This window comes from Polyodon spathula, chromosome 18, assembly GCF_017654505.1.
Source record: "Polyodon spathula isolate WHYD16114869_AA chromosome 18, ASM1765450v1, whole genome shotgun sequence".
In the NCBI taxonomy this organism is placed as follows: Eukaryota; Metazoa; Chordata; class Actinopteri; order Acipenseriformes; family Polyodontidae; genus Polyodon; species Polyodon spathula.
In genome coordinates this window covers 33,977,152-34,000,754 of record NC_054551.1, presented here as the reverse complement: position 1 = coordinate 34,000,754, position 23,603 = coordinate 33,977,152, and the positions used below count along the sequence as shown (strand labels likewise).

The 23,603-nt window shown below is 36.8% G+C and overlaps 1 protein-coding gene across 9 annotated transcripts in view; it reads left to right on the top strand.

The window, feature by feature from the left end:
• Positions 1-1,530: 1,530 nt before the first annotated feature.
• LOC121330974 (disabled homolog 1-like) overlaps positions 1,531-23,603 on the top strand; it is an 80,406-nt gene continuing 58,333 nt past the window's right edge. For all 9 annotated transcript variants that reach the window (XM_041278020.1, XM_041278017.1, XM_041278016.1 and 6 more), the window contains exon 1: positions 1,531-1,762. The gene's annotated coding sequence lies outside the window, so the exon portion shown is untranslated. The remainder of the gene's footprint in view (positions 1,763-23,603) is intronic.

Here is a 23,603-nt window from a genome sequence, read left to right as displayed (position 1 = left end):
ATCAGTTTCATAAATATCAAAATGTATTTAATTTAAAACAGACTTTTGAAAAGCAAAGGACCTGTTTTGAAGCAAATGCAAAGTCAAAGGCTTGAGGAATAAAACAAATGTAGCAGTGTAAAACTAGGAAGTAATAATTTAGTTGCAGGGAGGAGCAGTTCAATGTCCTGACTAGCAGCTTGCATATTGTTTCTTCTCTGAAAATTAGATTTTGCCTTTGCACATGCTTCAAAATATACCCCTTCCGAGTTATGGCCATATAGCGCATGTCATTTAATATGTGGAATGTGTGCTTTATCTTTGCTGATCATTTTAGGTTTTGAATTCTTCCACTGGGGGGAAGTAGTTCCTTTGCATGTGTCTTCCTGGAGCTCATTGAGATATTACACAGGCAAGGGGATCCCAACCCGTTCTTAAGCCAATCAGCTTGTGTGTTTCTGATCTGTTTATTTTTATAGGCAGTACAGGTGTGGCTTCAGTTCTGAAAAAAAGAAGGACACAAGGTAAGCCGTGTTCTTTTGCTGAATAACTGCATTGTGTACAGAAGACATGTCTTAAAAGAGAGACTTCCATTACATAGGGACTGGACAACCCTTAACTCAGTATGATCCTGGCTTGCAGTGTTAGATTCAGATACATCACTATGAAATGATCATCTTATTGTTATAATGACATACTAAATGGCCAAACTGGACTCTGGGAGGCACCTTTTAATATGTTTACTATTTGTTTACATATAGATTGAGTTTAAATTCTATTAATGACGTAGTTATACCAAAATAAATGGCCAAATTAATACAATTATATATTATATACCAACATGATACAAAAGTATATCAAATTAATACAATTTATTATCATTTAATGGAATCAGTTTTCAGCATAAGAAGGGCAAAAGAAATAACCAATGCATCCCTATTGGTAATGTTCCTGGGGGGGAACAAATATTCGGAGGGAACATATATTCCATGACAGCAGGAGGACACATGCAGGAGACTGGCAGGAGGGGGCATTACTCATTCCTGACAATGATAAAAACTGACAAGGGTTTTTGTGTGTTGCAATCATAATTGAAATCAATAAATAGCATGATGATGTATTAGCTAGGATTAAAACAAGAAGCTAGCTAAAATGTGTTTGAGTGGTGGCGGGGGATGCAGTGAGGAGTGGGGTGGGGGTGTAGATCATATGTTTTAGTAAATTCGGTCAAAGACTTGGAAATGTATCCAGGGTTACTCACTCTTTCACTTCCCTTCTCTCACTCTCTCTCCATCCATATAGACATTTATCTTATGCCCTCCCCCCTTCATATATCCATCATGCACAGAGAAGCTCTCTTCCCTGCCTGCTCTCCTCGCTTCCCTGGGAATCAGGACAGTGAGGCAGGAAAGAGTTAATTGCGAGTGCTGCTCCTGATTGGCCAATGAATTAGTGTATGGAGCCACCCTGAGAGAGAGAGAGAGAGAGAGAGAGAGAGAGAGAGAGAGAGAGAGAGAGAGAGAGAGAGAGAGAGAGAGAGAGAGGTAACCAGGCAACTTCAGCTTGAGCAGAGAAAAAGAAGAAAAAAAAGAGCGCTCAAATCCTAATACAATTATTTGGCAATGGGAAGGATGTAGTCCAGATTTCAAAATGTCCCTAAAATGGGAAACAGGATTACCTCTGCTTTAGAAACAGCATGGACTTTTCAAATACCATTAGTGGGAACTAATCGGGTTTTGACAATGAGAGCATGGGAGATCTAAAAGCACACATCAACGAAAAGGTTAGTACAGATGCCAGCTCATACTGTGTAGAGCACCTGATTTCAGGCTGTGGACCAAAACTGTTTGTGCCTTGAGCTTGAAATGAAGTGCAGTAGTTGTGGCCACTGTTACTGTGGATTTGTGTTGAACTCTTGTTAGGCAATTGTAGCTTTAAAGAAGCGATGCTTACAATCATTATGACACTGGCATCATTTACACACAAAGTGCGGAACAGCACCAGATTGTTTTTTTATTCATACATTTTATTACAACTTTGTTTATATTGTAAAGTTCACTATCAAAATGTATGCAGTCAATTATTATAACAAATGTATGTTAAAGAAAAAGACCTGGCAGGTTGAATATAGCTGCTATAAAAGGACTGTGAAAAATGGTTACGAAATAAAACATCCTGAGCACTGCTTATGCACTCATGGCTCTTAGAGATAATCATGCTGGTAATTTTGGTTTACTTCAGGGCTGGTAAATCAACAAATCATTTCACCTTACTGTAGCTTTGATTTCGATTCAAGATGGGAATTAGAATCTTCTGTTTCATTTTAACTGCAGTGCTGGGGGTCATTAATGAAGAGAACCTTTGTAAAGGTCTTAATGCTGTTTATGGATCCGGTAATTGGTGCAGCAAGAGAAGAGGCAGTTGTCTTTACACACAGTATGGCTTGTGAAAGAGCGATTCACAGATCTGGACTGGGGATGACCTCATCCCCCATTCTGTTGCAACAACCTTTGCTGGAGGTGCTGCTACTTGCTACCATATATGATCAAAATATTTATCTTTAATAGGTCTAGAAATGCATGCTTTCCATGCTTTTTTATAATTCAGATTAATTCCCTACATGATCACAGGCTCTATATGTTTGACTATCTCCTTTGTTAAAATATAAAACTGTGTTTTGTTTGCACAACTCTCTCTCTCTCTCTCTCTCTCTCTCTCTCTCTCTCTCTCTCTCTCTCTCTCTCTCTCTCTCTCTCTCTCTCTCCAGTGCATGTCTAACACATTTAATCAATGCACTGATGATTTCACAATTTCAGTTTGAACTGAGTAAAAAAGGCCTTTTGCTGCAGCTTATTTGAGTCCCGTGTGTAACAATATGTTTCCATAGAAACAGCATGCATTGTGTGTAAAGCACAAAGAATACATTCTTTTGCCCTTTCGTGCACTTACTGATTCATTGTGATTCCCGTCCCCTAATTTGTATAATGCAGCACCAGGGGAAAGCACAAGAGGCACTTGCTTTAAGAAAACTGATGCAGGTTCATTTTGAGAGCAGTTCTGGGATCAATATTCTAGAATTGGAATGAACTCATGTACCTCCAAACATGTGTGAACTTATATTCTCTGCTCATGTGCATAGAGAGAGAGAGTTCCAAGATCTCCTAGTCACTTGTGTGTGTGTGTGTGTGTGTGTGTGTGTGTGTGTGTGTGTGTGTGTGTGTGCTGTCATTTAGGAGCACATATTTAAATAAATATTTGATAGTGAATGATTGCATTGAACTTGGAGAGGACAATATTTAATTCATTTTATTTAAACACTGCAATGTTTTAAACTCAAATTTTAGGGAGAACAATGTAAATAACTAGATTAAAATAGACACACAAGGACAGAGCCTGCTGAGACAATCTATTTTAAGCCAAATCTATTTTATAATGATTTTAGTATTATGTGTTTAATTTACATGAATCAAAATGCCTTGCAATGATTCATTTTGTGTTCATCCCAACACGATTAGATGTGCACACTCATTACAAGCCATGCACGCTGCAGTCCTCTTTCCGATGAACATTCATTTCCATTCAGAATGCCGTGCTCTTCATCGTGCTGCTCTGCTGTGCTGCTCCACAAAATGTCATTTCAAAATGGGACCAATGCGCTGGTATAAGCAGACTGATAAAATCATGTACTATTAATCAGTAATCTAATCTGCTTAAAACAAATCACAGTCTGTTCATTTAATTCCTATTCAATATGCATACAAAACAGCAACGCTGCAGTAAGCTGTGGCACTGGCAAACAATGCATATATACATTGACGATGTCCTAAATACCACAATGGCAAATTTAGGTCAAAAGACATCAGGGAGTCCAGGTGGAGCCTTCATAATTACATGGAGCCTGATTAAATAATGATGCCTTATGATTTTATTTATTTAATGGTGTTCATGAAATGTAAGGGCCAGTCTGAGGCACATGCTATATTACCAACAAAAAAAAAAGTAATTTAATAGTAAAAAGAAAATATGAACGTAATTATTAAAAGGGTTATTACAGAATAATTATGTGGCCACACTAAATTCGGTAACTCTTTATTTTAAGTGCCTCTAATTACTATGTAATTACATAGTGGTTACTTGGTAAATACATGTGTACGTACACATATTACACTGTTATTATGCATAGTTACAAAGTACTTGTATTTGTGTAAATCTTTTTGCATTTTATAACCCTAACCGTAACGTTAACCCTAACCCTAACCCTAACCCTTGTCAAAAAAAAAAAAAAAAAAAAAAAAAAAAAAAAAAAAAAAAAAAAAAAAAAAAAAAAAAAAAAAAAAAAAAAAAAAAAAAAAAAAAGTAATACAATTGTGAACTTGACTGTGTGTGTGTGTGTGTGTGTGTGTGTGTGTGTGTGTGTGTGTATATATATATATATATATATATATATATATATATATATATATATATATATATATATATATATATATATATAGTGTGCAAAAATATTTACACATTAAGTACATTGTAACTATGGAAAATAACAATGCAATTATTGCAAGATCGCATGCATTTACTAAGTAACTACTATGTAAATACACAGAAATTAGAGACACGTAATGTAAAGTGTTACCCTAAATTCAGTAAGTCATGTTATTACAGCACAATATCTGAGTCTGATTCAAACCCAGGACTCCAGGACTGAAAGGCATGAAGGGCTAATGATTCAGCCAAAATTACATTAAAATAATTGTGAGATAAGCTTAACAGCAGAAGGCACCATTTGCTGGCAAGGAATGGATTTCTATAAGCAAATAGCACTCTAGGTGGGTGTTAAGTACAGAAGTTAAGGTTAGAAGCAGGTCTCATTATAATCACCCTCAGATTATTTGAAATATAGAAGAACTTCAGTTATTAAGCAGATTTGGTTCATTAGAATAACAATGACCCTCATTCCTTTAACTTAACGGTGCATTATCAATGTGTTAAAGTCTAGTTTATACTGCTTATATGTTTTTTAACGATCCATTGTGTTTTAAATGGAATTCACTATTCATGTAATTCACCCATTAGTTTCCATTTTTCCCCGCATTACTTTTCATCTTGTTAGACTATTTGAAACTATATCTGCTGCTTTACATCATGTTGTCTACATTGCCCACTGCCTTAGTGAAATTAGGCATGATCTTTGGTGGTTAATGTAGCTTTTCTTACATCAACCAGGGGCAGAGTGTTGCAGGGGGTTCTGGTTAATGGTTACACTCAGGTGTACCTGATGTCATTAGAGGTGATACATGATTCATAGAGCTCTGTTGAGATCACATGGGTGCTTCCATCTTTAAACAACTAGAAGAAGAATACATTGCTTATAATAACTCTGATATTTTGTATTCATACCAAGTATAATTCTACAGCAAAAAATAAATAATTTTATGCAGCACAGTTTCTGTTTTGGAATGAGTGCTCTAGTGTTTATATTGCTGTCTTTGTTTATAATGATACTGGATAGTGATTGCATGATTTGCATAACCTAAGCAGATCATTCTTTCAGTAGTCATGAAAGATATTTGACAAAACCATGAATGAAACCAGAAAGGAGTGTGTGTGTGTGTGTGTGTGTGTGTGTGTGTGTGTGTGTGTGTGTGTGTGTGTGTGTGTGTGTGTGTTTGCATAATAACACTATAATTCTGTGTAATTACGCATATATTTACTAAGTAACTACCATGTAAACACACAGTAATTAATCTAAACCCAATAGGACATGTCCTGTCTCAGATCAATATCAGTTATAGGTATATTTTATCTATCTAATATAGCTAGATAGATAGATAAAGATATATTATTTCTGCAGTATTTTCCTTGTTATAATGTGAATATCCCTCAATATTAGACAACCTATGCAGAAATCATATAACTTTTGATATTGTGGGAAGAATTTTACACCACCACACAGTATCTGTTCATTTTCCTGAGGTTATAGACCATATAATATTTAACAGATTTCTAACATGACTAACACGCACACATTAGAGTGGATTAACTTGTATTAAGCGTATGAAAACCAGAAATGGTATATTCTGTGCTCTGTGGCTTATAATAAAAGAGTAAGGCTCTTTTTACTTAAAAAGAAAAGTAAAATAATGACCACATATTTAATAGGCTATTCTCTGACATACAGATTATGTTTTTTTCCTTTTATTTTGCATTAATTTAATTCTTTGTTGAAGACCTTGTATTCTTGTCTTAGTGCTTGTTTAAAATTCATACAAGCTCTGGAGTCAAGTGTATGGAAAAGTATGCAAAATAAAAATCCCACAGGAAATTCACATTGTTTTTGATTTCTCACAGCTTTGAACACTCATTAACATTATTTTCACATCTTGGCTTTTTTTTCAGTTCTTAAGCACGCCTTTTTTTTTGTTTTTTATTCATATAGAATATTTGATACACTGTATTGACTGCAGCAAATACTGGAGAATAACAAATCGATGCAAGCAGTCCTTGCTTTCTCTTTTGAAGTTGGACCAGTTGAGTCATAATCATTATGGTACTGGCTTTAGAACACTGAAGTGGAAATTCCAGTCTTGGCACCCATTAAGTGGGCAGTAACACACAAGAAGGCCTTGGTTGTGCTGTTTCAACCACCTGTAAAAAGGATTGTATCAGCATAGACCATGCCTTCCAATGTGTTATCGCTCTTAAAAAGCGTCTCATTGTGGATATGGAGCGGGGATTATCCTTTTAGGAATGTAAAGAAATCTGAGCCAAAGTTTGCTAAATTAAGTGACTCTAATTACTGTGTATTTACATAGCAGTTACATTAGTAAATACATGTGTACTTACTTACACATAATTACAATGTTATTATGCATAGTTACAGTGCACTTAACATGTACATCATTTTGAATGATATATGTAAGTACTCAATTGTATCAGAACAGGGTTAGGGTTGGGGTTATATCATGCAACAAAAGGTACACATTTAAGTACAGCATGATGTACAGATTTATGAACTGCCTGAGATCAATATTTGCTGAGAATTAGCACATTACATTAAATCCAGCTTGCTCATTTTTATCAGACTGGTGAATACTAATCAATAGGGACCCACCTGAGCTCAGGAAAAATGCAAATTTCAAATCTGACTTCTTGCATTAAGTTATACATCGTTGAATTATGTTGCTGATGTGACAGGGATTCAGTCAGCATTATATTAAAACTAAGGTTCTAAAAAGCTGCCTAGTTATAGACTTTCATGAAAAAAAGTCAACAGAGAGAGTAAGCATACGGTCCAATAATCAATACAGCCAAATAAATATTTCCAAAGAGTGCATGAATTAATCACATAAGTGAGGACTTCATGTTTAATTAAACTCAAATATCACCGTAGAGAAAAAAGAGCATAATGATTTTGAATATTTCATTTGAACCAATAGGACCATGCTTGAAGTATAAATTATAAATTATATAAGGATGAGACATAAAAGGAAGCAGATTTGGTTTGTTTTTGCATGCTAGCTTCCATCTCAGAGTAAAAATGTTTTAAGCTTAGAAAACAAGAACCAGGTTTTATTTTATTAGATCTTTCTCAATAGTTTACAAAAACCATAAACACAAAATGATCGACATTAGCTGATGTGTCAGTGAGCTGTTTGTTAACAATTCAGAAACTAAAAAGGTGCCACTTACAATAAAGAGTGAATGTAATATATTTGTTGTAAGAAACTAGACATCGTTCTTTAGCCCTTCCATAGGCTTGCATGCTCCTCATACACTGACAGCTGCATACCTATCTCCACAAGCTACTAGCTCCAACCTAGCTGTTGCACCTTATTAATACCAATTCTGCCAAATTACTTTGGATAAACTGTAATGTGGGACACCTAAAATGTAATATACTGGATTACAGCTGCAATTATAAAAAACAAAAATAATGGTGATTTAATCCTAGTAATTGTTATGTATAGAACCAAGAAATCACAAGAAAACGCCTTTCTAATGCTTCCTCCCTGCACTTCCGAAAAGTCAGAAAAGTAATGGATTGGACCTTTGGTCTGTTTTTCTGTCAACATTCTTATCAGAATGTTTTCCATTAACATCTGAAGAACTTCAGATCAGGCATTTTATAAGAGACAAATCGAGTCCAGAAGGGTCTTTGACACATCCACACAAATGGAACCTGTCCCCTTTAAAGAAAAAAGGACATTAGTTAGTTTTTCTTTCTTGAATTCAGCAAAGCAAATTGCATTCCAGGAAATTCCTCAGTAAATCTATTTTTCTTACCTATCCCGAGAACTGGAAGTGTTATTGCTCTCGTCGGGATTGAAAAAAAAAAAAAGACATTGAAATACCTGACGCTCCATAGCAATAACATGTGATATTCAATTTGAACCCAATCTCTCATACTCAGCCACCCTGAACAAAACGCTAAACTTCTTTGGGCACATTGTCATTCCCATTACAAGTCCTGAGCTTGGGTAGAAGAGCATTCTATATCAGTACATTAAACTTGCCTCTTTCATGCACTGTCTTCTCACCTCAGAGAAAAGGGAATTAATCTACTCCACCTGTATGGGACAGAACATCAGTCAGATCTGAAGGGAATGAGAGGTTATGGATCATGGGGCTCAAGATTTACACAGACACCACTGAGAGGGAACATGGGCTGAGGTTACAAGGAGGATATCTGTTGAATTTAAAGAGTGAAGTCTGTCTTTATTGTAAACAATCACCCTGATTCAATCAAAACCCCACTTGTTAGCTTCAGGCAAGCCTCATTTACTCCTTTGATGCCGCTTGAAAGTAAAGTTACTGTCTTAGGGGTATTTGCAAGACTTGCATTTATTTTTCTCTATTTAATTTCATCAGAAAAGTGACATGATGCAAACAATGGGATTTTGCATGAAGTGCAGGGACGTCAAAGAATTCCCTTGCTTTCTATTCTCACCAAGCCACTATGCACAAAGTTAAACCCAGTCCCCATATGTCTATATCAACACAGAAAATGCACACATATTGTTTACTGCACTGCGTGTCCATTAAAATGTCATTCATGCTGTGGTTCAACAAATGCCTACAGCAGTATTTATACAATACTGCATGCTGGGAGAGGTGGTGATGTTATAGCTACAGTGTTCCTGATCAGCAGCAATTTCTATCACAGGCGGTGAAGGATCAACACTAATTTTGTGGTTGCTGTTTATCCCCACCCCCCCCTTCCCGCCCCCGCAATTACTTCAGATCAATACATACAAACTGAATGGTGTATGCATATTCCATTTGTCATGCTCTCTATAGTAAGATGCTGAATATTGTATATTTTTACACTGTAGATACTTCTATGTATTACCATGTAAAATGTATGTTTAAATCTAAATTCAAACAGACACATGCAACAACGCTCACCAACCTTAATCTGTAAGATTCATGCTGTGTGCATTGTTCCTCAGAAAATAAAAAGTGTGCTTATACCTTCTGTGTCTGGTATTTACAGTATAGTGATACAGTATACATTATATATTTAACAGTGGACGGGTTGAACTGGAATTATTGGAGGACGTTCTCGATTAGAGATGTCATAGGAACATCTTTTTCAGTAATAGCTGGATTCTCTGCATACATCAAACTGGTCCTAAGCATCTCTAATGTCTTGACACACTTATGAGGTAACAGGTTACATGAAGTGTTACCCCATGTTTACACAGAAATGGCATTACTGCCATTCAATCGCAAAATGTCTTTTGACGTTTCCGCTGTAAGTGTATTTGTGGCTGTGTGTGTGTATGTACAGATTGATTAGCACATGTGCAAGTACAGCACAGTTAGAATTGAATCAGCGAGGTGTGACGTGTTATGCCTTGCCATATACGTCATTTAAAGGGACGATATACAGTGTTGTGCACATTTATTAGAGCACCCCATTGCTTCTGTTGCTTTGATTTGTTAAGCATATGAAATCAAACCACTGGAACTGAAAATCTTGCAAAATTGTCAAAATAGGTAAATTAGTGATTGTTTAATATTTTAACGGGTTGCTTTAATAGTTAGCGCTGCTGCCTCACAGCACAAGGGTCCTGCGTTCGATTCCAGCCTAGGGGGTCTGTCTGTGTTTGCATGTTTTCCCCGTGTTCACGTGGGTTTTCTTCGGGTACTCCGGTTTCCTCCCACAGTCCAAAGACATGCTGTTCAGGTTTATTGGTCACTCTAAATTGCCCGGTGTGAGTTAGTGTGTGTGTGTGTGTGTGTGTGTGTGTGTGTGTGTGTGTGTGTGTGTGTGTGTGTGTGTGTGTGTGTGTGTGTGTGTGTTTGTGTGTGGTGCCATCTCGTCCAGGTTGTAGTCCTGCCTTGCACCCTGTGTCTGCCAGGTTAGGCTCCAGCTCACTGTGACCCTGTAAAGGATTAAGCAGTTAATGATAATGGATGGATACATATATTGAATTGAATGGCTATTCCCAGTAAACATGTTCAATATTACCATGAGAACAGATTGCACTGCTGAGACTGAGATTAAAATAGATAAAGGGATGGGATGTAAGCCTATGACCCTTTGACCCACAGGGTCTCCAGTGTGCGTTGCTTCTGGGCTATCCCCCTCCTGAGTTAGTGGCTTCAACCTGCCAGCAGAGGCTCTGTCCTGCAAGAGTGGTCAGAGTGTGAGGACCTCAAGCAATCAGTCAAGTTTGCACATTACAGGTCCACTCGAGGTGCCTTTGACTTGCTTGTAGAAGGCTCTTCCTTTGTTACTCTATTCTCTTTAATCAGCATTGAAAGGACCATTGAAAAAAGCAGAAAGAAAAGCTGACTGTCCATGTAAATGGTTGACCAGCAGTTAAAATTAAACTAGCCTGCCTGAACTGCAACAATTACACAGTCTGACATAGGAATTTGTCCCCAGCACCACCCCAGTCGACGTTTCCCCCAACCCACCACCTCTAGCCCCTCTTTACCACACGTTCTGTGAAAATATTATGAGAGTGCTTAAAAGGCATAGCTGTACACAGGTGTCAGAATAAATCAGCAGGAACAGTGCAATCATTGTACTGCTGAGGAAAATTGGGTTTAGGTCACAAAACCTCCAGGGCATGAGCGCTTTTTAAATAAATCCAGTTCTAACACTGTTACTGGATAGGCGATTGGTGATATATGTCAGTATCAGATAGAAAGAAATGACTCAGTATTATTTTTTTTTGCTCCCATTTTTTTTCTAGTGTAATGTGATTTGGTGCTGTAATACAACAGGCAGGAGCTGCAAGGAATACAGATGTTAGCCGGTCATTTGTCTGCCTCTCATACAGACATATTGGAATGTGTGCAGCATGGTTTCTCATTAGAAGGCAGGCTTATTTGATTGTGCTGGCTGTGGGGGACTTGATCTACCCTTTAGAAGCTCCAAGACTTCTAGGACTAATACTCGTTGACCCAGATTCACAAGGGTAGAAACAGTGACAGATTCTAATACTGCCATCCTCAACCACGTTACACTGCTTTCCAAACTCTTTCAGTAGGAATTATGTAATGCGTGATATGTAGGCCATGATGGTCAATGAAAACATGCTTCCAAAACAACAGAAGGTGCTCCAGATGGTGTGAAGGGCACCAACTAAAGATGGTCCAAGGGGGAGTTACACGTGATAACAATGCAGATTTAAAAACATTTTGCTCAGCACCTGTCATTTTCTGCTTGTGCTCAGATTCACTAGGGCCTGTGTGCCCCATGGGGAAGTGTCAATTCATTTATCACAAAATCGCAGAATAATGGTTTCATTCTGCGTTTCGATAGCTTTGCTGCTGTTTGGCCACTGAGCTTGAGGTCTAGCTTGGCTCATCCCCTCTGAAGGTTTGAACAGTTTGTATGTGTACTGAGCTCTGAATGAATGCCCCATAGCTACAGCATGGCCCGTGGGAAAACAGTGCCTGAGAAATCAGATTTCAGGGATTGGAATGAACCCGGATACTCCATTGGAAATGGCAACATCCTTCATTGTAATGGTGAGAGATTGCCAGATCATGCGAATGCATGTGCCTGCATGGGGTTGCCTGGAAAGAAAAGTGGTGGGTTGTGTTTCTCACAGTCCTAACTGCATTTAGACAGCAATAACAATCTTTCTGTCAAAGGTACCCTACGCCACAGATGATTCCTGAATTTCTCCTTAAGCAGCAGACGCTGTATTGCTATATCAAGCTACATTATTTTTACACTTTATTAGGGAAAGTAGAGCAGTTAGTAAACTGGGTCAAGTTTGTGGTTTTAGGCTGCTTGCTGTGTCCTACCTAAAAACTAACCCAGTTCTTCGTATAGCTAACATATTGTTTTTTGTGAACACAAATCCCTACATTTCATTGCCATCTGAAGTGAGTGTAAGGGTTAATTATTTTCATTTTGCTGCAAACTGGAGCGGTTGGGACTATTTCAGTATTAGCCTCTAAATAGGTCAAATCTGGAACCAATGTTATTGTCACTGTCTTCATCATTTTCACGAATTCCCCAAATCCAGACCAAAGGATGTAGACTTGAGGTACAAACTGCTCAACGTGTCTCGGATACATTTGACGTCTAGGACAGTATTTGCTGTCTTGAGTTGACTTAGCTTGATGCTTGTGATGTAGACTAAAACACAACAATGCTGTTTTGTAGTCCTTACCTATCTCCATCAAAGGAAAAGAATATAGTTTCAGTCCTGCAGCTTTTTATTTCGTCTCATAAGTAACAACCCAGTGTGATGCATGCAAAGCCCAAATAATGCCATTGCAGTGGATAGGTGCTGCATCAGTAGAACCCAAAAAATTATAATATGCAAAACTTGTCTGCCGGAAATGCTATTAAGGAGCTACACAACAACTCATTCAATTTTATTTACAGGGGCTCACACAGATTGCAATAGCACAGGCAAGCACCTGTTCATCCCACAACAGCTTATCCTTTCACAGCCAAGTTGCTTAATGTTTTCCTTTGGGTGTCGGTCAGGCTGGCTGAAATAAAAATGACTCGCCATTTGTTTATGGATAAACCTGAAAAAGAAGATGCAGTGTAGCGTTTCTATAAATCTTTTTCTATAAAGCAGACCTGCTGCCTTTGAAACAGCACTTCCATTATCGGGATTGTGGACCGTAGGTTGTTAAAATGCAATGACCTTGCCGCCTCGCTAGGGTCAGGAGACCTGCCCTAGAGAAGAGAAAGAGAAAAAACTAGGCTCTTACAACTTCTTTACTCTTATGAAGGGCAGAGCTGGACTGGACCTTACTGGACCTTACTAGACCTTACAGACATCATTAGTGAACAACAGTCCAGCAGGAAATTGTAATAAAAAATTAAAAAGTCAGACCATTTGTTTAGAGAGAATGAACACTAATAGATAGGGCATCCTGCATTTTAATGAACCGTAGTCCCTGGCTCAATTCAGTGTGACCTTGGAGAATTGCCGGTTTGACCTTTATCCGAAATCGTGTAGAAATTTCGGATGAAATTTGATGGGCTATCACTTCAGATTAAACGATTTAAGGGCTTGCCAGACTCCATCAGCATCCATTTGGAGTTCAAGCAGCTTTAAACTGTTTTTGAGGAGGGAGAACATGGGTTTTTCTACTCCGTGATTATGCTGCATCTTCTTCTTCTTTACTAACACAACAGAATTAGAAAGACCTATTAATACACTCATGGGCACATCACATTGCCATATGTAGGCAGAATGGAAACTGAAGTGAATCTGATGCAAATAGGGTCATTATTTTAATTTTTAATAATTTTTTTTCAACTCCTGCAATTCTCAGTCTTTGCAGTGGTCTGAATATCTTGAGGAATTTCCATTGTGTTTGATGAAGCATGGCCTTTGGTGAAGCCTTGTTTATTTGATGAATACACACAACCATTCTTGGGAATGGTGTACATCACTTCATATTCCGGTGCTTAATATATGCTGTTTTTGTCCTCAGCAATTTCTAACATTCAAAATCAGAAAATAGTCAACAGAAAGTTTGCGGTAAACAAACGCTTCAACAAAACTTTGTCTTCTACATGGTTAAATGAATACATCACCCTTCATTTCTTCTGATATATCTGAGTACAGCAGATTAATTTAATAAATAAAGAGTAAAAGAAACACATACAAAATAAGTGGATTATCACAAGCTATGACAATCTGTCGAGAAATCTACAAAGCTTTTTCCCCTCTTTTTATATTCTCATGTTTATATTTTATTGTTTTCAATTTCACCGTCTACTGTTATTGTGTTCAAGATCTATTCATTTTGAATGGGGATTGAAAGGTTTGTTCTAAATTTACATAGAAATCCACTGCAGCATGATCTTTAATTTACACGTGCATTTTCCCATAGGACTTGAAGATGTCTCTACTTTGACTGTTTTATCTCAGCTCCACTCCTACACCTCTTTGCAAGGTTTTACGATACTCTTTTATAATTAGAGAAATATCACAACACTATTTAAATTGAAGAACAAACTGATGCAGAAAAATATTAATTGCAGCATGTTTGTATGTTGTTTGATTTTGAGTCTTTGCAAAACAGTTCCAGTTGTTGTGTTTCACAGCTAACCTCATCAATTGTATGGGGTTGTGTGTCCTTATCCTTTAACTTTCTGCATCGAAAAACAAGTTCTTTCAGAAGGTGAGATGGGACATCTTGGGTAGATTTGCTAACATTGAGTCAACACATTGCAGTCATAACTGATAAAGAGATCGGTCGGCATTGCCAGAAAGCAGGTCCAAGGCTGCAGGCAATGCTTCACATGCACCAGTGCAACTCCATAGCACTCAGGCTCAGCTTAGTTTTGTGCAGGCAAAACAACTTTTGTAAGTCTATTTCCATAAATGGCACTCAAGTATTGTGCAAAATCTGTTTGAACCATTTATTCTGATTTGATCAGGAAGTGATATATAGTATGGGTTGTGCAATTTCAAAATCATGTAGCGTGAAGCAGGTGGTGTTCAAAGCAACAGGCTGCACTAACCGCAACAGTAGGACTTAACTAATGCTTGGAATCTCACATGCTTGAATAGGTCTTGAGGAGCTGTCTGAATTAAGCCTAATAAGCTTCTAACGTGTATCAGTTAAATATGATATCCAGCTACATTCCACACAGGTACCTCCACACACAAGTCAGAGAATAGACTGCACAGATTAGTTTACAGAGGACAGATATCTCTTAGGCATCCGGCAGGCATAATGTCTGCACCTCAGACACTCCAGGGTGTAACCACAGAGTGCTGCAGAGGACACGCTCTCCCCTTCTGGGTCTCTCCCCTTTCCTCATCCTCCCTCCCTGTCCCTCCGTAGCATGATGTACAGTGGAAGCCCTGATTGACAATTCTAATCACAGACACACATGCCTTCAGATCCGAGCAGATGACAGTTGATTCACTCCTTTTCCTTCCAGCTGCCTCTCATTGCTTACGGTGGCTCTTATGCACAAGTCCATCGTTAGCACAGGAAGCATGATTGATGGGTCAAGGGCGCCTTTTCCCCTTAGAAGTTGGGAAATGCTTCTAGCAGAGCCACAGGGATAGACGAACATATAAGCCCTTCCTCATGAATGCAGTATATAATGTATATATATATATATATATATATATATATATATATATATATATATATATATATATATATATATATATATTATATATATACATACATACATACATACATACATACGCTGGATATAGCCTGCTTGTGGCTGTTGTTTATGGAGACAGTGATGCCTTGTTGGGGGAATGTAAGTATATGGTGTAATTGTTTCTGTTGCAGGGGGATCATTGATGATTAGCAGTTCAGTTAAACGAGCATGCTAAGTTGCAGTCATGATCAACGTGATTATAGAACAGTAACATCTGACCCTTGTTTTTAAATCTTGTTTTGACATTAGACAGCTGTTCTATAATCACCACAAGTAGAAAGCAGATATCGTTTTATAAACCCAGAAAATGTCCTATCGGCACTGGCAATGTGCTGCTAAAACATCATTCATTTATTACTCAGCTTATGAATGCATATATTTTGTATAGGTATATGTATACATTAGCTTTATAGAAGCTGTAGCAATGTCGCCACTGCATGCAAGCTGTAGAAGAAACAAGGTTAACATCTAAACTGAAAATGTAAGAAGTTTTTTTTTTTTTTTTTTTTTCTTAAATAGCCTGATTATGTTACGACACACGTGGGATCTTTGAGGCAATTTCCATTAATGAAGTCACTCTGGGACAAAAGGGAGAGTCTAATAGGCCACCTACTGTACCTTTATATAAATATAAGCACTGGCAACAAAGCCCTCTGGTGCCTTACTAACTACTTCTGTTCCATTAATGGTACTTCATTTAATCACTGTTTGTATTGAATTAATGTATTTAATTTGTTTGATTATCAGAATGATCATTATATTGATCAACAATATAAATAGTGTATAAGGAACACAAGCAGAATTTTAGTTGGAAAGAAAACAAATATCATTATGGTAGGGCCTGACCTTTAATGTGCAGAAATGGATGAAGGGACACTTGAGAGGTTTTTTAACAGCATTGTAACCTTTTAAACCCTGGAAATCCGTTATAGGTTATCTTTTGTATTACAAATGCTATCCGTGTAAAGAGATTGTTGTCATGCTTAAATGAGCTGTATCAGCATTGTCAGGCTCTAATCAGTCTATATTTTATAGCGCCTTTCATAGTGGACCACCATCACAAAGCGCTTTACAAGATGCAGTAACAAGAAGATCCATAATACTTTAAATACAGAGAAATGCATAATACATGATATACAGTAACAAAAACATGCATAATACATTAAGTACAGTGAAAAATGCATAATGCATGATAGTAGGATTTTATATGAAATAGTAGCAACAACAGAGCAACTAATAGCAGTTAACAGGCTTAAAGAGCATGGAAAGCAAGAGAGAACTGGTGGGTCTTGAGAGTTGATTTAAAGCGTGTGACAGTGGGAGCATCACACATCAAAGCTGGGATAGAGTTCCAAAGAGTCTGAGCCATGAAGCAAAATTAGCTTTCTCCAAGTGTGGTGCACTTTTGCCAGGATCGGATATACCACAAGCTTGAAAGTGAATCTAATTCTTTATGAAACAACAGTATTATTTCTAAAGTAACTCCCTGTTCCTGTTAGGCGTTTTACAGTACGATTAATTGGAGTCAAAAATAAACATATAATGCTTATAAAAAAGCTATGATACACATGCCCATAATATAGTTCAGACTGCACACAAATATACATACATCGTTTACAGTTCAAATCAAGATCAGAAAAATGTGTATGGGACTTGCAGAAAGATAAGCTACTTCTTTCAAACCAATAGTTTTGAAGTATACTGCCTGGCAAAACTGCAGAATTTCCATGCAAATGTAGAGGGGTACACTTTGATAAGGGTTCATTTAGAATCAAATGAAAGATTATTGAAGCTGAGTGATCTGTAAACGAGTGTAAACACTACTTATGCCTGCTGTTAATAGGTGGAGCACGGCTACAATCAGATTAGCTTGTTCCGGACTATAATGCCACTATTTTTTGGTGAATTTTTAATGATGCCTTTGGCTGGGATGCTGGTTTTACAGAACAAGTGTCAATTTGGAGAGTTTACTGCCATAACTGAGGATTTGTTTCTTGTCAGAAGAGCAGCTCATGTGTTTTGCTGATTGGTGCAACAGTATATTAAGAGCAAGTCTCTTTGATAAGAGGCACAAACAGCTAGCATGTATGTATTGCAAGGACTGCTGTTAATTGATGCATGTAGGCCATTTTTAAAACAGCTTTCCAAAGTTATCTGCACATGTTGTAGATTCTGAATCATTGGGATCCTGTAAGGCACTAAATGCTAAAACCGATAATAATTACTGTATAGGGGAGTAGAATCTCCATTTCCTAACTTTCTTATTCTTACTCTATCTTGTATAATAGATATAGGTATTTTCCTATATCTTACAGCTACATGAGCATCACTGAAGAGTTTCCATAATCTAATGCTGTAGTACTTTGTCCTTATCTCACCTAACATTTACACACAATTGCCTATTGTGTCTCACTGATTACTGACCAAAAATTTAAATTCTCACACCCAGATGTTTCCATTTGCACACTGCTGTAAATACTGCAGAGACTAACACTCACTGTTATAGATGTAGCTTTGCTCAAAGACCCCTTGTTCTAGACCTCTATATAAGAATACATTACTGCAGCGCTTCACCTTTGTGAATACACCTGTTATGTTTAGTTGCTATGCCACGGCTTGCTTGTCATGGTAATACAAAACAGAGTTTCCTGCTGTCATTATTATTATGCTAAACCACTGTTTGATGGAGCATGGTATTCCAACAGTATATGCTTGCTTATGAGCATGTGTACTAGTGTATTATGCATTCTCAGCAGAATCGGCTAGGCCCTGTAATGTTACTGACTCACCAGTTAGACTCAGAGCTGATAATAATTCAAAAAGCCTTCTAATCAGCCAGCATTAATTGAATTGTTCTGTACATTGCCCCTGCCGACCTCTGCTCACATGCTTAGCTGTGTGGGAAATGTTTAATTTAGGATACAATTAAGACATTTAAATAATTAACCTTGGCATCATTGTAAAATATACAAGCATACATGGAAGAAAAAATAATAATTGTACAAAAAACAGTACTGTGTAATACTGGGTTCAGACAGCTTTAACTGCAGAGTTTAATGAATAAAATATAGATTGTTATTTATTAAATCATTCTATGTTGTTGTTGGCTTATTTAACAGCAGACTATATCATACTTTAGTTTATTGGAAACACTAAAGATCTGTTGTAAACCATCCATAATCCACCTCTAAAGGATGTTTTCTACAATATTAGATCATTTTGTATACTTACAGAATGTGTAACATTTATGTAAAGAAAACTCATAATACTTTGTAACATGGTAGGAAGTTACACGTATAATGTGTTTTTAGTTAATATCACATTTACTGATGATTTATAAATGGATCCTACACGTAGGTGTATTTTGTTTTGGGGAACAAAAGAAGAAAAAAAGAGATGGATTGCAAAAATAATCAGCGTCTGAAATCCAATTTTTCTGCCATGCCTCGGGATGTCATTTTTCATTATACTTAAAAGCACACTGGCTATGAGTTCCAGTTTGTATATGTTTTATATACTACAGTACATTTCAGAAAATGAAAGCTTGCTAAATGCCATTAACTATCTGGTGACATTCTGAGAGCAACCAAGGTGAAATGCAAAGTGGCAGCTGGGAGCAAGCCCGGGAGCCAAGATGCTAAGGGGAGAGCAGGTTCTCTGATGTTATGTTAAGCTGAGAGGATTTTTTCAGTAAAGCTTTATAGAAGGAATCCTTTATAACAAAGTGATTATACACATCTATAAATGTGTTATTAGTTATTTTATTAACAGTGTATAGCTATATAACGGTCCAAAATAATACTAAGCTGGGTTCACAGACCCTAATTAGAGCTAATCTCGGATTACTTTACATAAGGTAGCAATATATAATGTCAAGTGCTGTGAAAGTCTGTGAAAACACATGAAAATGTTCTTGTTTCTGTTTACATTAAACAGAGCTAACTTATCTAAAAGTGCCCTTGTATTATGGATTGGCGATTGCTACTGTGGAATTGAAGTGAAATAATGCCCTTCTTCAGATGTACTGAGTTTGAATTCCCAACACATAGGGATAAGTGGGTGCTGCCCTATTGTACGTTATCTTGCCTACTCTGTGCTGGTCCAAAATGGATTCAAAACCCAGCTCACCATTAGCTATCTAACTCCTTTTATAAAGGTCAGTTCGGAAATTGTTGCCTTGTGCTTAGCTCAAAATGCAGATAAAACTAGTTATACCAGCCTGAGACCTTTCATTTGTGTGCTGCGCTGCTAAGCGTGTTTTGAGTGAGCTTCTTCAATGAGGTTGAAGCAAGTGAACTGAGAGAGCCTGCAGGGTTTTAGCATGCAAGGCTGAAAAGAACATTAATCCAGTATCCTTCAGCACTTTATCTCCATCTGGAGCACAGTGTGAAAGCTGATACACACACACATATATACACATATACACATATAAGGATAAAAAAGAATCTGTTCCGATGAAAATGACTGTAAGAAACAGAGAAAGGAATTAAAAATAAATCTTAAAAAAAGAGGATATATAGGACATATTATAGAGAAAGAATTGAGAAAAGCTGGCAAACTGAATAGAAATGAACTACAGTACTTCAATAGAATAAAATAAAAAAATAAGGTTAAAAGAGTACCATTAATAATTACATATTCTAACTTATTACCCAACATTTCAAACATAGTTTTGAAGCATTTATGTATACTTCATAATTCAGAGAAAAGAGAAAAAATATTTTTTGAAAGAGTCAATTGTGGCTTTTAGAAGGGATGCAAATTTAGCTGACATTTTAGTACATAGTAGAGATAAACGGATCGGAGACACATTATAGGACATTCAAACCTGTAAGAGCACATGTAAGGTATGCAAATACATATGTAAAGATAACATTGCAATATAGAAAAAAAGTAATCAATCTTAAAAAATCCCTCATGCAAAACTAGCAACCCTGTTTATGGTATATTTTGCTAAAATTGTTATAAAATTAAATATGTAGGAGAGACAGGTACAAAATTACATTATACAAACATAAGAAATTCAAAAGTAAATGAACCAGAGGTTCAGCACTTTACAAAGAAAACGCATAACATGAATTACCTAAAATGTGTAGTTTTAGAAAAAATTGAATAAGACAATGTACAATATAGAAGACTATGGATAAATAAACTCCATAATGCCTGAAGGTTTAAATAGAAAGGAACAGTAGATCATTACATCATCAACTACAGTGTGTGGCGAATGACATCACGATCACATGAATAGATTTAAATAGAAATAAATGAGTGTAGTTGCCATGACATCCAAAGCCTATAAGTACCTCCACTGTTTGTTTTCAATCACACTTTCCTTTGACAAAGGCATGTAAACATATTGAAATGTTTTGAAGTTGGCTCTCTTTTTATAAAAAGCGGCAGCTTTTTATTTTTAAATCAGCACTTTATAAATTGATTTATTGGATAGCTGCTGATAAATACGTCTTAAAAATAAAGACTTTGCATGCTTAGGTAGTAAAGTTGTAGAACCAAATTCACTTTATTTGTTGGTTCTTGATGCTGGAACAGCTTCTACTAGCTGTCCAAGATTAGTGCTAGCTGGGTTCTTTAAAAGCAGCCACTAAGAGTTTTGTTTTAGTAAATTATTGATAATGTAGGTTTGGCAGTTGGTATCACCAATATCTGAAATATGTTGATGGTGATTAAAGATTCTCACTTGAAGAATCATTTAACTGAGCTGTAATCACAGCTATTAAGGAACTTTGCTCTCTCTCTCTCTCTCTCTCTCTCTCTCTCTCTCTCTCTCTCTCTCTCTCTCTCTCTCTCTCTCTCTTTGCCCGACCGATTCAATGCCACCACTTCAGTCACAAAGCTGCCTGGGAAGAATAACAGAAAAAGACATTTGATTAGAAATTCTTTTGTTTCTCTTGTTTGGTTGCGATTCAGAAAAGTGGAGCTGACTGGTAATGTAAAAATGCCATACTATTTATTGTAGCAGCTGTTTTGACATAAACATAAGCATTTTTAGTCATCTTTATAGATAGTAATATCTATAACAAATAATAAAAAAATGTTCATTATGTATACAGTGCTACAAAACTTTGTGAATCGTCTGTTTCTCTCGCCAAATTGAGAATGTTTGTATTTGTTTTTAGTTATGCAAATACCTTCATTGTTATTTTTGTGAAATCTCTCTTTATTTTCCCTTGATCCATGAAGCAGCAAGTAATGATTTATTATAACACTGTAAATAGATGTTTGTCTCAGGGTTATGCTTCTAAAGTTGCTAGGAATGGCATTACATTTTAAGAAAGTTCATTCAGCTCTTTACAGTTCTGGTACTGAAAGGGTCTCTGCATGTTGCTCTTGTTTCTGCTGCTCTTTTTGCCTCTAGATATTGGAGTTAAGCTGTTTAAGATCAAGGGAGGGAATGTCAATAGTTGCCTATTAAAAAATGTGTTGAAGTGAAACCGTGTGTCAAAGTCATTTAGGGATGCACTTCCCACAGCTAATGAAAACAGAATCCTGCCTAATAAACCTCAAATAAGCCATAGTTTACTGGCCAGGATTTGGTTTAGCTGAATACAAATCAATACAATGCAACTCTTCATATTTTTTGGCTAACAATAGTTTTTTTTAATTGCTTTGGCACTGTCTTTGTCTCTTGCTGGAATAAAGCTTGATCTGCGTTAGCCATTGGGAATGCAACCTGCACTTATGAGTGCTGTCAGGGAGAGACAGATCAAGCACTGACGGTGGAATTGCAGTACCTAACCCCAGGTTGAAAAGCATTGTAAAGCAAGCGCTTGACAGATATACAATGGTTTAACTGCCTGAACCCCAGACTTTACATAAAAATGTCTCCATCTGATTAAAGAGTACTGCTCTGCAACACATGACAGAGGTGATTACAGATTTCATACTCTGATGTGAATATTGCTTGCTCGTATATCATATCATATATCTATATATATATATATATATATATATATATATATACTATATATTTTAGATATATATATATATCTATTATAATATATATCATTTTGCATACAATTTATATACAACGCAAGTTTGTATCTGGTTAGGTGTAGCTGATATTTGCAAGATTAACAGTAAATAAAATAACAACGTATGGTTGTGCTAGTACCATGCCACTACATATTTGAAGCATGAAAGATACGTTTTATCTTTCATGCTTCAAATATGTAGTTGTTGGTATTTATAATGGTATTTATAAACCTATGCTGTTCTTGGTATTTATAATGTAATTTCCATGTAAACTCATGTGCAATTACATGTGTTAGATCAATTCTTTTAGCCTGCAGACAGGCTAAAAGAATTTAATCTATTCAGTCTTGAACAAAGAAGACTACGCAACAACCTGATTCAAGCATTCAAAACTCTAAAGGGTGTTGACAATGTCGACCCAGGGGACTTTTTCAATCTGAAAAAAGAAACAAAGACCAGGGGTTACAAATGGAGATTAGATAAAGGGGTGTTCAGGACAGAAAATAGGAGGCACTTTTTTTACACAGAGAATTGTGGGAGTCTGGAACCAACTCCCCAGTAATGTTATTGAAGCCGACACACTGAGATCCTTCAAGAAGCTGCTTGATGAGATTCTGCGATCAATAAGCTACTAACAACCAAATGAGCAAGATGGGCCGAATGGCCTCCTCTCGTTTGTAACTTTTCTTATGTTGTGTTCTTATGTGTGTGTGTGTGCTGCAATAACCACAGCTAGGATTGCACAAGCTCATTTACATCACAACTAGAGGACCTCTCAGCCCAGTTGCGATTTCATGAACCCGTTGTAAGGCTGTAAATCCAGGAGCCCTGCACCAGCTCACATTCCTCTGCAACATCTAACATTTGGCTTTCCAGCAGTAAGACCCAAATCTCTGGATCGCTAAAATACAAAGATCATAAACCAGCCTGTTTTCCTTTGTACTGTTTTACTAACTGCCAGCTGGAGAGGTTGTACAAACATGCTTTGATATAGCCAGGGGCTAGACAA